Source organism: Mustelus asterias, chromosome 27, assembly GCF_964213995.1.
Source record: "Mustelus asterias chromosome 27, sMusAst1.hap1.1, whole genome shotgun sequence".
NCBI classification, from domain to species: domain Eukaryota; kingdom Metazoa; phylum Chordata; class Chondrichthyes; order Carcharhiniformes; family Triakidae; genus Mustelus; species Mustelus asterias.
The window spans coordinates 2,735,462-2,744,079 of NC_135827.1; the positions used below are offsets into that span (position 1 = coordinate 2,735,462).

The 8,618-nt window shown below is 49.6% G+C and overlaps 1 non-coding gene across 1 annotated transcript; it reads right to left on the bottom strand.

Moving 5' to 3' along the window:
- Positions 1-5,397: 5,397 nt before the first annotated feature.
- On the bottom strand, positions 5,398-5,516 carry LOC144480068 (5S ribosomal RNA). Its single transcript, XR_013495607.1, has one exon. It is a non-coding gene; the product is annotated as a 5S ribosomal RNA (ribosomal RNA).
- Between the last annotated feature and the right edge of the window lie 3,102 nt (positions 5,517-8,618).

The following is an 8,618-nucleotide window of genomic DNA, read 5'->3' on the forward strand; positions in this document are numbered from 1 at the left end:
GTCACAGGGAGGGTCAGTGCCAGGCCGGAGGGGTGTCACAGGGAGGGTCAGTGCCAAGCCGGAGGGGTGTCACAGGGAGGGTCAGTGCCGGGCCAGGGGGTGACACACAGAGGGTCAGTGCTGGGTCAGGGGGTGACACACAGAGGGTCAGTGCTGAGTCAGGGGGTGATACACAGAGGGTCAGTGCTGGGCCGAGGGGGTGACACACAAAAGGTCAGTGCTGGGCCAGGAGGTGACACAGGGAGGGTCAGTGCCGGGTCAGGAGGTGTCACACAGAGGGTCAGTGCTGGGCCGAGGGGGTGACACACAAAAGGTCAGTGCTGGGTCAGGGGGTGACACACAGAGGGTCACCGCCATGCCAGGGGGGCCAGGGGATGTCACACGGAGGGTCAGTGCTTGGCCGGAGGGGTGTCACAGGAAGGGTCAGTGCCGGGTCAGGGGGCATCACACGGAGAGTCAGTGCTTGGCCGGAGGGGTGTCACAGGGAGGGTCAGTGCCGGGCCGGAGGGGTGTCACAGGGAGGGTCAGTGCTGGGCCGAGGGGGTGACACACAAAAGGTCAGTGCCAGGTCAGGGGGTGACACACAGAGGGTCTGTGCCAGGCCAGGGGAGGGGGGGGGGGGCGCAGGGTGACGCAGGGAGGTATGAAAATACTTTCTTCTCCTGAATGTGCTAATGTTTGGACTAAGCCGTGCAAGTTGGTTCCAGATCCAATCAGATACCGAGTGAAGCTTTTTCTACACTTCAACAATGTGCCTTTAAGGTTCGACTTGAGGAGCCTGATCCGGACATGGCTTTTTTTTGTCCAATAACCACTGTTCACTCTGTGACTGAGTTTGGAAATTTTTGTGCTATTTCTTGGTCAGGTGCATAACAATTTGCACTTTGATATAGTTTCACCGTGAAATAGAGATTCCTGAAAAAGTTTTACCCGCACTAAGCTGCAGTGATCCGAGAAAGTAACTCTTATCCCAATTCTCCACCCTCCTGGCCTAACCTCTGTTACAATATCTCCCCTCTCTATACACTTCATCAGCATCGCTTTGACAATCATTCCTCCAGATTTTTCTAATTGACTCCACTCAGACTGTCCGACATTACTCTTCACCTGTCCTCGATGTCCGATATTGAGACTCATCATGCTGCCTCCAGTTCCAGTTAACGTTCTGTCACAGCCTCAGCGTTGTCCCTTCCTCTCTGAGTTTTGAGAGGTTCATGATACTGTCACCACCGCTCTTGATTTATGGCTTTCACTTTCCTAGCTTGGTGAACGATCACTCTGATAATCCTAAATTGAAGAATTGAGGATGTGGTCTCCGGGTGGGATGCGGTTATTGAAATATGCACTTTTAATAACATATATATTTAGATACAATTTTTAAAAAAGTTCATATTGTTGTAAGAAAATTAGAGAATTTTAAAAATCAAGAGTATTTTTTGAAAAATCCTAGTTGTTTCAATGGAACACACTTGGATCTTATGTTATTTTTGAGAGTATAAAATATTTAATAAAAAAAGTTTAAATGCTGAAATAAATCTCCAGGGTTTTTATTTAAAGGACTGAATTCTATAATTGGTCTCCCAGTGACAACCTCCCTCCTGGGATCACTCGTTTGAGAATTGACAACACGACATGGTATCACACTTTCCTCACTGCAGGTGGGGAATTAATGTATCTGTTCAGGTTTAATGGCTAAACTTGGAACTCAGCAGCAAGGCAATGTTACCCCAAAGAAAGCTGCTCACAAACAATGGGTGATCTCTCTGTCCCCCTTTCATACCTCCCACTGCCACCCCTGGCCTGGCACTGACCCTCACTGTGCCACCCCTGGCCTGGCACTGACCCTCACTGTGCCACCCCTGGCCTGGCACTGACCCTCACTGTGCCACCTCTGGCCTGGAACTGACCCTCACTGTGCCACCCCTGGCCTGACACTGACCCTCACTGTGCCACCCCTGGCCTGACACTGACCCTCACTGTGCCACCCCTGGCCTGACACTGACCCTCACTGTGCCACCTCTGGCCTGGCACTGACCCTCACTGTGCCACCTCTGGCCTGGAACTGACCCTCACTGTGCCACCCCTGGCCTGGCACTCATCCTCACTGTACCACCCCTTCCCCGACATCAGTTTAAATCTGTTGCCAAAGCAAAGAAGTGAAATATCAAATGAGTTTTTCAGGGCCAGTGAGGGTGTTTATCAGTAGTTACTGCACCATTAAAAACTATCACTTCAGTAACAAGGTATAGCTTCCCCAAGGCTTTTACAGTGATTCTAACAGTCTTAGAGGGAACATTCTCATCAAATCCTGATTGCAATGGAGGTTACATCTGGGGAAACTTTAACTGGGCAACTTCTGGAGGAGTCCGGACTCACTGGCAGCAACATCTGGATTTCCATGTTATTTCGTACACGTCCAAAGTCGCTGTCAGTTTCAGTGGTGTCAGTGAGCGCTAACAGTCTTGATGTCATGACTGTGCTTCCAGTGGTGTTGCCAGAGCTGGAAGGTGGCAGACTCCATTGGTTTCTTTCTGCACAATCCGCACGGTGTGAAGCAACTGGAGTGACGCACCCAGTGCGGGAGATCCCACTGCTGAGGTCAATGGGCTGACGGACGAGCAGGATGTCAAAACTGGTCAACGAATGAGCAGGAACCATTTGTCTTGCTGCAGCTGCTGAGGTGAGTGTTCGGAAGCAAGATGGAGCCTTTTCTGGAATGATTTAACGGGTCACTTCACAAGGTGCCACATAAGTACTTTTGACTGGATTGAGCTGGGATAAAGTTTCTGAAAGCATTGTGGTGAATTATTGCAGGAGTTAGGAGGTTTTTGCTGACCACAGGAAGACAGAAAGTAACATTGACTGGTCTGGGTATGAGGCCAGTAACACTGCCACTCGTATGGGTAAGGGGGCAGTAACACTGCCACTCGTATGGGTAAGGGGGCAGTAACACTGCCACTCGTATGGGTAAGGGGGCAGTAACACTGCCACTCGTATGGGTAAGGGGGCAGTGACACTGCCACTTGTCTGGGTCTGGGGGCAGTAACATTGCTACTTTCTCTGAGGAGACAGACAGAGGAGGGGGACTTTTGCAAGGAGTTTGGAGAATGAAGGCTCTCCATAGAAGAGTCCGATCCTGAATTGATCTTCCAGGATCACTGGGATGAATCTGGAGCAGTGTCTCAGGAAGGCTTATTTCACTAAGGGGATGGTAATGGAGTTGTGTCGCCTCCCACACACTAACCCGGGGTCTGAGGATGAGGTCAGTGCTTCCTGTGACAATTATCATCATCCTTTCTCTCTCTGTTCCGGAACCCTTCCTGTTGGGAGTGGGGGATATCAGCAAGTTGTTGCAGTTTGCCATCCACAAGTAATGGCAAAGTGAACTGTAATGGAGGACAGGGAATATCACCCAATTTCTCTGAGGAGGGAAGACCAGGAAGAAAGGGCATGTGGCCTCGCCAGGATATGGAGCTACCTGATGATATTGGGCACAATAGACTTCACATTGCCAGTGAGTAAGGTCTACTGCAGTCGGTGAGTGTCCACAACAAGAAGTTCAACTTGGTGAATGCCCGGCACCCTGGCAGCTCCCACGATGCAACAGCCCACATTGATTTTCATCAGGCTTGTGAGGTAGGCTTAGTGATGCAGAGGCCATGACACCATTCACTATCCATGCGAGGTTAGAGAGTCTTCAATGGAAGCCATGGACCCATTCACCGCACCATGGAGCCTGTAACCATGGAGCAGTGGGGGTTTCACTGCTTCAATTATTCAGGAGGGATCTCCGCTGTACACGCCAAGAGGTTCTTTATGTGTGTGGTGCCTGCTGGATGTTGCTGTGCTGATGGGGTGTATTTAAGGCAATGTGAGCCAGGTCTGTAACAGCTTGGGCGAATCCTCGTCTTTCCGTGCTTTGCTTTTCTGTCCTGGTGTAAAATGTTCCCGTAACCAGCTGCTGATACAGCAGTGCATCGTAAACTCAAACACATCACAATATCATCCGCTGAACTCTGGAAGAGCTTTAGACATGAAAGATAAGGCTGCCGGTGATACTGGTAGCCACTGGCAGCACTGTTTGTGACATGGTGCCAAGCTTGAGTTGTGACTGTAGTAGGAGACAATGTTGAGTGCCAGGGGAGGCGATGGCATAGTGGTATTATCGCTAGGCTACTCATCCAGAAACTCAGCTAATGTTCTGGGGAACTGGATTCGAACCCCGCCACGGCACATGGTGGAATTTGAATTCAACAAAAAAAATCTGGAATTAAGAATCTACTGATGACCATAAAACAATTGCCGATTGTCGGAAAAACACATCTGGTTCACCATTGGAAATCTGCCATCCTTACCCGGTCTGGCCTGCATGTGATTCCAGAGCCACAGTAATGTAGTTGACTCTCAACTGCCCTCAGGCAACTAGAGGTGGGCAATAAATGCTGGCCAGCCAGCGATGCCCATGTCCCACAAATTAATTTTAAAAAGTCTCCTTGGTAAAGCAAAGTTACCACAGACACTAGGCCTGAGTGAAACAGAGGTCAGAGGATTGCTATCTGGAGATCTTCACTGGGTTTGTATCATCGGAACAGGAGGAGGCCATTCAACCCTTGCCCCTGTTCCATCATTCAATTGGTTCCTGCTTGATATGTGTCACAGCTCCATCTATTTGCCATATTTTCAGATGCATTCCCAACAAAACACCATTCATCACAGTAATGCAATTTTTCATTGACTCTCAGCCTTGACAGCTATTTGGACAGAAAGTAACAGATTCCCAGTACTTTTTGTGTGAAAAACTACTTCCTGACATCACCCCTGAATGGCCTGGCTTTAATTTAAAGTTTTTAACTGATTCTCATGCTCCCAAATCATTAAATCACCTTAAACATTTTTATTAGATCACTCATTAATCATCTATACACAAGGGAAGACCGGGATAGTCTGAGCAACCAATGCTCATGTGGACTCTTTTAGCCCTGGTATAATTCTGGTGAATCTATGCTGTGTTGCCTCTAAGATAGATATATCTTTGCTGAGGTCTGTTTCCAGACAGAAACATAGTACGTACCTCAGACTGGGTTTAAGCCGAGCTTTATGGAATTGGCACCTTTTGAAGGTGTATCTATCTGAAACGCCGGCAGAATTTTCCATTCTGGAGTGTAGCCAATCGTGTGGCAAGAGTGGGCACAAAGTCACCTTCCCCATCTTATTTTAGGTCTGTGTGCCACGTGCGCTCTGCCAGAGTAAGGGCACCGTCTCCTCTCACTGTACAGTGACACTCACATCGGCATCAGGCAGTCCAAGTTTAACAACTTGGAAAGTGTGGTGTTTGGAAAGGGCTTTCAAGCAAAGATATTTCCAGAGATCACAGTGTGCTTGCCCTCTTTTTAGGAAAGCCTACTGCATCTGGTATTCCCAGGCGGTCTCCCATCCAAGTACTAACCAGGCCTGAGTCTGCTTAGCTTCCGAGATCAGACGAGATCGGGCGTTTTCCAACTAGTATGGCCGTAGGCGCTATCCCTCTTTGCATCAGCTCTTGTCCATCGAGTCTGTGTAACTACAGGTTTGTGCAAGTGCATAGGGATGTCTTTCAGTGAGTGGGCGCAGGCTCGATGGACTGAATGGCCTCCTGCTGTACGGTAGGGATTCTATGACTCACCAGCAGATGGAGCATGATTCAGGAATGGAAGTCGGAGGTTCAAAGATGGTCAAATACAGTCGCAGTTCTGACCGTCAACCGACTAACGATCCGGCAGCCTCTTCCCATGAACCACTGAGCCCAACGGGTGGAACATGCGCACTGAATATATGTGTCAGCCACTTGGTGCTTTCAGACTCCTATCAGCTGCAGACCCTCCTGTTTGTTAATTCTGATGCCGGGGGAGGGGGGTGGGTGGGGGGAGAGAGACCAGCACAGGGAGAGATGTCCGGGGCGAGGGGTACAGGAGATTTCCCAGTACACTGGGAGATCGGGCTGCCTGCACAATGGTGCCCCGAGAGCTCAGTAGCCGGCTTTACCAGTGAGATTAGGCTCCGCCCCACCCCCTACTGGTGAGAATTGCATGCTGGTACTGGCACCTTTTGTTTGACTAAGTGCCATAAGATTGCAATTTTCAACTCTCTGAAAATATCGCATCTGAAACTCTCCCGTTTTCTCGCTCATTAAGCACTGAGAATTTTTTTGGGAAGATCCCCCCCACCTCCCCCCCCATGACAGACACTCCCAGTTCCTCCCAGACACTCAGAGTGAACTGGTTTATATTCTCCTGCAATGATTTCCTAATCCTGCTAATCCCAGCTGGGGAATAGCTGCTTCAACACCAACTTAAAGCATGGCTTCGATTGCACAACGCTATCATTAACAGGGAGGACTCAGCTCTCTGACATGCATGTTCCTCAACTGCTCAAACATCCATAACAATCAATCTTTCTGTCTTTCTGGCTTGGTCACAGAAGACAGAGGGTGGTAGTGGAAGGGTCTTTTTCCGGCTGGATGCCTGTGACTAGTGGTGTTCCGCAGGGCTCTGTATTGGGACCTCTGCTGTTTGTGATTTATATAAACGATCTGGAAGAAGGTGTAACTGGGGTGATCAGTAAGTTTGCGGACAACACGAAATTGGCAGGACTTGCAGATAGTGAGGAGCATTGTCAGAGGCTACAGAAGGATATAGATAGGCTGGAAATTTGGGCAAAGAAATGGCAGATGGAGTTCAATCCTGATAAATGTGAAGTGATGCATTTTGGTAGAAATAATGTAGGGGGGAGCTATACGATAAATGGCAGACCATAAAGGGTGTAGATACGCAGAGGGACCTGGGTGTGCAGGTCCACAGATCCTTGAAGGTGACGTCACAGGTGGAGAAGGTGGTGAAGAAGGCATATGGCATGCTTGCCTTTATAGGACGGGGCATAGAGTATAAAAGTTGGTGTCTGATGTTGCAGATGTATAGAACGTTGGTTCGGCCGCATTTGGAATACTGCACCCAGTTCTGGTCGCCACACTACCAGAAGGACGTGGAGGCTTCAGAGAGAGTGCAGAGGAGGTTTACCAGGATGTTGCCTGGTATGGAGGGGCTTAGTTATGAGGAAAGATTGGGTAAACTGGTGTTGTTCTCCCTGGAAAGATGGAGGATGAGGGGAGACTTAATAGAGGTGTATAAAATTATGAAAGGCATAGATAGGGTGAACGGTGGGAAGCTTTTCCCCAGGTCGGTGGTGACGTTCACGAGGGGTCATAGGTTCAAGGTGAGGGGGGGGAGGTTTAACACAGATATCAGAAGGACATATTTTACATAGAGGGTGGTGGGGGCCTGGAATGCGCTGCCAGGCAAGGTGGTGGAGGCGGACACACTGGGAACGTTTAAGACTTATCTAGACAGCCACATGAACGGGGTGGGAATGGAGGGATACAAAAGAATGGTCTAGTTTGGACCAGGGAGCGGCACGGGTTGGAGGGTCGAAGGGCCTGTTCCTGTGCTGTGTTGTTCTTTGTTCTTTGTTATGGTTCTGGCGTGTGAGTGCTTGGCTGCCTCATAGAAAGGGTAGCAGCAGTGTTGGAGATCCAGGCCCAATAGATCATACAGTGGCTGCTGAATGTTCACTCAGACCGGCACTCCATCACTCGAGTTAAGGGTGCAGTGCATCAGGGGCTAAGCAAGAGGGGGAAGGGGCACCTCGACCTCTCTCCCAGGTGCCCCGTCTCAAGGTGTCAGGGAGATGTCATTGGGCGCTCGCAGGGGGGAGGAGTTCCAACCCTGGGGACATCAATCCAGGAAACTCCGAGGGTGCTGTGCTCCTCCACCTCCCCCTGCCAATGACCCCTCGCCTCCAGCTTGTCAGGGTGAAGCAGGAGCATCTGAACCTGAGTGGGAGAGCATTAGCAGGCCGAGGTCATCAATGCCTCAGGCCCCCGGAGGACACCCACCATATTAAGGTCAGATAACGGGGCATAGCTGTCCGCAGGCTGCCTCCACCTCAGCCGTGGGCATCAGGGCTGCACCAAATCATGCTAATAGGAAAAGAAAGATGAAGAGACAGTAAAGACACAAAAGTGGCACAGGTTTTTATATATTCACTGTAAATATTCATTACAGCTGCCAATATATGTATCATTACGTCACGTTTATGCTTGTTTTCTGGAGTATATCAGGGGAAAACTCTCCACTGGTTCGATGGTCATTGCCTGGTTCGAGTCATACCTGGCACAAAGAAAGATGGTTTAGTTGTTGGAGGTCAATCATCTCAGCTCCAGATCATCACTGCAGGGGTTCCTCAGGGTAGTGTACTCAGCACAACCACCTTCAGCTGCTTCATCAATGACCTTCCCTCCATAATAGGGTTAGAAGCGGGGATGTTCGCTGATGATTGCACAATGTTCAGCACCATTCACAACTCCTCAGATACTGAAACAGTCCAAGTCCAAATGCAGCAAGACCTGGACAATATCCAGGCCAGGGCTGACAAGTGGCAAGTAACATTCACACCACACAAATGGCAGGAAATGACCATCTCCAATAAGAGACACTTAAACCACCACCCCTTGACATTCAATGGTGTTGCCATCACAGGGTGGCATGGTGGCACAGTGGTTAATACTGCTGTCTCACAGCACCAGG